This window comes from Mus caroli, chromosome 4 (assembly GCF_900094665.2).
Source record: "Mus caroli chromosome 4, CAROLI_EIJ_v1.1, whole genome shotgun sequence".
In the NCBI taxonomy this organism is placed as follows: Eukaryota; Metazoa; Chordata; class Mammalia; order Rodentia; family Muridae; genus Mus; species Mus caroli.
In genome coordinates, this window is record NC_034573.1 from 123423972 (window position 1) to 123431307 (window position 7336).

Genomic DNA, 7336 nt, shown 5'->3' on the forward strand with positions numbered 1-7336 from the left:
TTTCCTTTCCTTTCCTTTCCTTTCCTTTCCTTTCCTTTCCTTTCCTTTCCTTTCCTTTCCTTTCCTTTCCTTTTTTTTTTTTCTCGAGACAGGGTTTCTCTGTGTAGCCCTAGATGTCCTGGAACTCACTCTGTAGATCAGGCTGGTCTTGAACTCAGAAATCTGCCTGCCTCTGCCTCCCAAGTGCTGGGATTAAAGGCGTGCATCACTACTGCCCAGCAAGACAGGGTTTTCTGTATAGCTCTATCCTGGAACTCACTCTGTAGACCAGCCTGGCCTCGAATACAGAGCTTTGTCTGCCGCTGCCCTGCCGCTGCCCACGCCCCCTGCCCCGGCTGGGCCCTGGCCCCTGTGGCCAGGCTGGTTAAAACTCTGTCTCAGTAAAAGAAGAAAAACAAACAAACAAACAAATCCAAAAAACCTCACCTGGAGCTGGGTGTGGTAACACATGCCTTTAATCTCAGCACTCTGGAAGCAGAGGCAGGCAGATCTCTGTGAGTTTAAGGCCAGGGGCAATGTAGAGAGATAGTCTCAAATGAACAAACAATAACAACAACAAAACAATAGGAATGGACCTCTGGAGACTCGCATTAAATTTTACAATTTTTACACATTCAACGTCAAATATGTTTTATGGGCTTATCCCCCACCAAAAATTTAAAAATCCGTTACAGAAGTAGAAAAATAATTATGAATGAAATAAAATGTCATTTAATATAGAATTTAAATAATTTTAAATTTTAGTCAATATGTTTATATGTAAACAAATGTGCACATGGATATAGTTTAACAGGACGAGAGAACAGAAAGGCTAAGCGTGAGGAAGGATTCGATGCAGGGAATTGACAGGAATTACGTTTGGTTTGTTTTCTGGGTTGTTTTTTGAGACAAGGTCTCTCTTGTGTAGCTTTAGCTGTCCTAGCACTCTGTAGATCAGGCTGGCCTCAAACTCAGAGATCCTGCTATCTCTGCCTCTTGAGTGTTGGGATTGTGTGTGTGTGTGCCCGTGCAGGCACGCGTGTGCGTGTGCATACATGTGTCCCTTCTGAGGGTCTCTAGGGAGAGCAAAAGGGAGTGTCACACACCCTGGAGCCAGAGCTCCAGATGGCTTTGAGCCTCCTGTAGTGGGTGCTGGGATCCAGCCACAGGCCCTCTGGAAGAGCATCCAGGGCTCTTAACTGCTGAGCCATCTCTCCAGCTGCCACCTGACTTCTTTTTTGAGCTAGGGTTTCTCACTGACTCTGGAGTTCATTCTTTTGGCTATGTTGCCCAGTCAGTGAGCTCCTGGGATCCATCTGAATATGCATGTGGCCCACCTTTTAAGGGAGTGTTGGGGGATCAAGACTCTGGTCCTCCTATATGTATACCTACTGAACCATTTCCCGGGCCCGGGTGTGGATGCGTAGCATCTGTGTGTGTGCATGGAAGTGCGTGGGAGAGGGACAGAGGCCTGGGGTTCTTATTGAGTGGCTTCTTAGATCATTCTGCATCTTAGTTTTGGAGACAGGGTCTCTCATGGACTTTGCATCTCACCAAGTAGCTGGGCTGGTTGGTCAGAGAGAGTTCGGGATCTGCCTGTCTCTGTTCCCCCGCTCACCAGAGATGCACCACACATAAGTAACGCTCACATGTAGCTCTCCTTTGGCCAGGTATCGTGGTGGGTCACACCTGTAATCCCAGCCCTAGGGAGGAGGATGGATGAGGACTGGCAGGAGTACAAGACCTTTGTCTTAAATTCTTTCTTAATTCCTCTGATTTCCAATTTCTTTTGTTTGTTTGTTTGTTTGTTTTGTTTGAGACAGGGTTTGCTCTGTATAGCCCTGGCTGCCCTGAAACTCACTTTATAGACCAGGCTGGCCTCGAACTCAGAAATCTGCCTGCCTCTGCTTCCCAAGTGCTGGAATTAAAGGCATGAGCCACCACCGCCCAGCTGATCTCCAATTTAAACCACTGGTCTTTCTGGCACTGTGTAAACAAAATCTAGGTAACTCACAAACCTGGCAGAATTCTTACAGATTACAGCAAGCCTTCATCCAAAAGCCGTTTTGAGTTTAATTTTTTTGTTTTACTGTTTGATAAGAGATGGAGGGCTATTTGCTTGGTTTTGTTCTCTGAAGCAGTCTCCTGCAGCCCAGGCTAGCCTAGGATGACCTCATAACGGCTAAAGGGCTCCTGGGTTTTTTGTTTTGTTTTTGTTTTTTATGTTTTGATTTGGTTTTGGGAGACAGAGTCTCTTGTACCCCACGATGACCTTGAACCCACGACCCTCCAGCTTTCCAAGGGCAGGCATGAGCCACCATACTTGGCTCAGGGGTTACTTTTTCTATGTATGTATGAATGTGAGTGCACATGTGCCGTGGTGTACCACGGGGTCAGGGGACTATCTCAAATATCTTTTTAAGGTTTATACTTTTATTCATGTGTGTGTGCAGGTACCCAAAGAAGCCAGATGGGTCCCTTGGAGATGGAGCTACAGGCACTTGTGAACCACTGTGGGTGCTAGGAGCCAAACTTGGGTCCTCTGGAAGAGTAATGGTACTCCCGTTTCTGCCTCCCATCTCCTTTAAGAGCTCTGGGATTACAGATGCCATGTATACCTCCTGATTTGGGTTTGGGGTGTTCAAACTCATGTCCTCATGCTTGCAGAGCAAGTGACTTTACTTACTGATGGCTTAGTCTTTCTTCTTTGTTTGGTTTTTCAAGACCAGGCTTCTCTGTGTAACCCTTGCTATCCTGGAATTTGCTCTATAGACCAGGTTGGCCTCATACTCCGAGATCTGCCTGTGGAGATTTCTATAACAACTAATATACACGCATTTAAAAGAATTAAAGTCATAAAAATTTCGTTAACAAGTTGAGAGTTCATAGCTGTTATTCCAGCACACAGAGGCACGAGAGCCAAGAGTTTAAGGTTCCCCTTACTACATAGTAAGCTAGAAGCCAACATGGGTTACATGTGACCCTGTCTCAAAAGAAAACAGCAAAATTCCAAAAGGAAAAATAATAAACCTGACTATTTAAGAAGCAGCAATAGGATGATCAAAAGTTTAAGGTTATTCTCAGCAACACAGCAGGTCTGAGACTGGGGTAGATGAAGCCCTGGCTCAAAAGAAGAGAAGAGAATTTAGTATTTGGAGGGGAGGTATAACTAAATGATAGACTACATGATTAGCATGCTGTCCTTAGATTAATGAGTAGAAGGGTGGATGGGTGGATAGTAGGTACGTAGACAGATAGATTGACAGACAAACAGATAGACAGATGAGGCTGGGTATCCAATATGCCAAGCTAACAGAGTTCCTTGACAATAAACATGCACTATGATGAATATAATGACCTACAATTCAGGCATAAAGACATTAAACCACTTAACCAAAATCATAGCAGTATTAAAAAGAATAGCTAATACTCAAATCAAATTTTGAAGTCCAAAAAATCTTGATTTTTATTAATGTATTGTATACTTGCTATAAAAAAAGCCATTGACATCTCACAAGATCTGGAAGTCGAGAACCCTGTGCCGCAGGCGGCTGGGCAATCCTGGGCTCATCAGAGGCAAGGGCTCCTTCCAGGGTGCTGTTTTACCCTTTCTTAGGCTTTTCACCTCAGGTACAGATCAGGATTTAGTGTCAGGTTTCTGTAGAACCCTCTGGAGTGGCTGCTGCAGACAGGCATGGGAAAGGCACTCAGAGAGCCTGGGAATTTAAGGGGAGAGAGGACACTTGACTGCGCTCAGGATGGGGGACTTGGAGTGGCTGTTCTCCAAACTGTACACCTCACCTAATTCCCTCATTCTTTACTCTTTCTTCCTTATTTTTTCTTGTCTTTTTTTTCTTTTAGCCTTTATTTTCATTTATTTTGTTTTTGTTTTCTGTGTAGCCCTGGCTGTCCTGGTACTCACTCTGTAGACCAGGCTGGCCTCGAACTCAGAAATCTGCCTGCCTCTGCCTCCCAAGTGCTGGGATTAAAGGCGTGCGCCACCACTGCCTAGTTCTACCTCTTTCTAGGTCTCAGACCTAGCCATCTATCTAGTCTCAAGGCCTGTATTCCTGCCATGAAATGGGGCTGGCTTCCATATACCATTGCCAATCGATCTCAGAGACTAGTATATAATGGTGACCAAGTTGACCGTGGACCCAATGGTAATAAATGTCAACTAGGGCTGGATGTTGGTGCATACCTTTACTCCCAGCACTTGGGAGGCAGAGGCAGGCAGATTTCTGAGTTCGAGGCCAGCCTGGTCTACAGAGTGAGTTCCAGGACAGCCAGGGCTACACAGAGAAACCCTGTCTGGAAAAACCAAAACAAAAAACAAAAAACCATCTGGGGCTAGACCTAAGATGTCTCGCACATTCTCCCTTGCTCTTTGTCAGGCCGCCAACCTGTGTAGATGCCCATGGGAAAGCACGGGAGTCTCCCATCATACCCTTGGGAATGGGACTTTTAACACTGGATCCTCCTTCAGCTAATCCTGTAGATGACCGTGCCCACCAAGGTTTTGCCTGTAAGCCTGTGGTTTAAATATGAAATGTACCACAAACCTCCAGTGAAGGCTTAGTCCTCGCTGTGGCAGTACTCGGAAGTGGGGCCTTGAGACATGATGGGAAGAAAAGCATGCGGGAGCCAAGCTAGGATCATGCCTGAAAGGATTATCAGGAGATGGGCCTTGTTGGGCACGTAGGTCATGGGAGGTTCTTCCTTCTTACCTCTGTGCTGTTTTTCTATGGATGGGATCTTTTGGTAGCCCAGGCTGGCCTTGAACTCACTGTATTGCTGAGGAGGACCCTGAACACCAGAACCCCAGGGTTTCCTGCAGATGAGGAAAACCCCCTATCAATGTGAATCATAGCCCAGTGCTCGAGGTGTCCCCTGAGGGCCTGTGGTCAGTCTTTTGCTTTTTTTTCTCTTTCTCTGCCTCCTGGAGGCCGTAAGTGGTTTTGTTCCTCACCGACACTCGCTGCCTAGACTCAGGAGCACTAGAAGCAAAGGAGCCGATGACCACAGACACGCCTCTGAGGCCATGAGCCAAAATCCACTATTCTGCTTCTCAAACTGTTCTCTTCAGTGTTTGTCACACTGACAGACAGCTCACAACCCTCATGAAGAAGTTTGAGCCACAGGACCCCCAACCTCAGACTCAGAAACTATGTGAGGTATGTTTTAAGTTGCTAAATTTGAAATTTGGGAAACTTGTTATTGTGGTTAGTTTGTGTCTTTTTGTTCTATTTTATTTTTTTCTGAGACAGGGTTTCTCTGTGCAGCCATGGCTGTCCTGGAACTCTCTCTGTAGACCAGGCTGGCCTCGAACTCATAGAGATACACCTGCCTCTGCCTCCCAAGTGCTGGGATTAAGTGTGTGCTCTCCCACTGCTCTGTGAACTTTCAGATTCTCCCCTGCACCTCCCAAGTGCTGGCGTTACAGGCCTTCACCACTCCACCAGGTTTCATATGACTCTGGGGTCAACACAGCTGTAAGGCTCTCTGGGAGTTCAAGGCCATCTTGGTCTATGTACTGAGTTCCAGGACAGCCAGGGCTATGTAGAGAGACCCTGTCTCAAAAAACTAAAACCAAACCAGACAAACATAAATCCTTAAACGCCTCAGGAATAATTAGACACAAAAGCAGTCCGTGAGGTAGTGTGTAGGCTCTTGTGGAAAAGATGTTTGTCCTTGTTTTGAGACAAAGTCTTGTATCATAGTCTAGGCTGGCCTGGAATTCCCAATCCTCTTTGCTCAGCCTCTCAAGCACTGAGACGAGAGGTGGATGCTAGCTACCACACGGGCCTTAATTCTATATTCTCTCAGTCGTCTCTTGGCTCATTGGTTTTTGTCAACTTGATATACGCTAGAGTCATCTAGAAAGAAGGAAGCTCATCTGAGAGAATGTTTCCATTAGACTGACCCGGAGGTAACTTTACAGGAACATTTTCTTGATTAATAGTTGCTAGGAGGACTGGAGAGATGGCTCAGTGGTTAAGAGCACCGACTGCTCTTCCGAAGGTCCTGAGTTCAAATCCCAGCAACCACATGGTGACTCACAACCATCCATAATGAGATCTGACACCCTCTTCTGGTGTGTCTGAAGACAGCTACAGTGTACTTAGATATAATAATAAATAAATCTTTAAAAAAAAATAGTTGCTAGGAGTAAGCCCAGCCCATTGTGAGAGTTGCCACCCCAGGGAAAGTGGTCCTGAGTTGTAGAAGAAAGATAGCTGAACAAACCAGGAAGAGCAAGCCAGCAAACTTCAGGTCCTGTGTGAAATTCCTGCGTTGACCTTCCTTCTTGAGGCACCCTAAGCTATAAGATGAAATAAACCCTCTCTTCCCCAAGTGTTTTATCACAGCAATAGAAAACAAACTAAGATAGTCTCCATCACTGGGGCAGAAACTACATTTAATTTCATTAAGCCACATTCAGGAGAGCAACAAATGAAGTAATCAGTTTGTGGATGGCCTAGGAACTGATTGTCTGAGGAACTCTTCAGGAATTAAATGATGTCCTATCCCCTCACTTTGTAAGGCCATGTGTAGTGGTAGAAATCTTTAATCCCAGCACTCTGGAGGCAGATCTCTTGGGAGTTCCAAGGCTGACCAGGGCTACATAGTATAGCTGAGATGCTGTCTTTGGAAAAGCAGGGTTGAGGATGTAATAGACACTGAGATCTGGGTTCAAGTCCCAGCACTGAAAGACAACAAAAAACAAACAGAGCTGAGGAGACAGTTCAGTCAGGAAAGGACTTGCCAGGCCTGAAGACCTGAGTTTCAGTCCATAGCCCTCACATAAAACAGTCCTGCATGGCAGCATACATTTGTAACCCCACTGTTGGCAGGTGCCGAGCATCTCTAGGGAATGTGCACTGTTGATATGGGCATGGCCTGTCAAGGACAGCCGTATCTCAGCCTCTCGGGAGAGCTGTAGCCTTTCCTGGGTAAGCTCAGGGGTATGGCAAAGCTTTCCTCTGGTCTGAGAGTGAATGCTGACAGGACGTGCTTTCTCCCTCTGGATGTTTACAGCCTGAAGACTGCTCCTCTATAGGAAGGAAGGGTGCCTACAGAGATAACTAAGACAGCCACTGAGCTCAGTGCTGTGCAGTTACTCTGGTCCAACTGCATCTAATCAGCATGCAGAGTTACCAGGGTGCTTTGGTCAACCTGCCCGTGTCCGGCTTTTCTATTCATATGTCTATGTGTCTGTCCTTTCTTCATTCCCTTGACACCCCAGTTAAGTCCTCAGTCTCTGGAGCTGTGCAAGGACAAGGTACAGGTAGATCACTGGGATTTGCTGGCCTGGCAGCCTAGCAGAAGCAGAGAGTTCCAGGCCTGTGAAAGACCC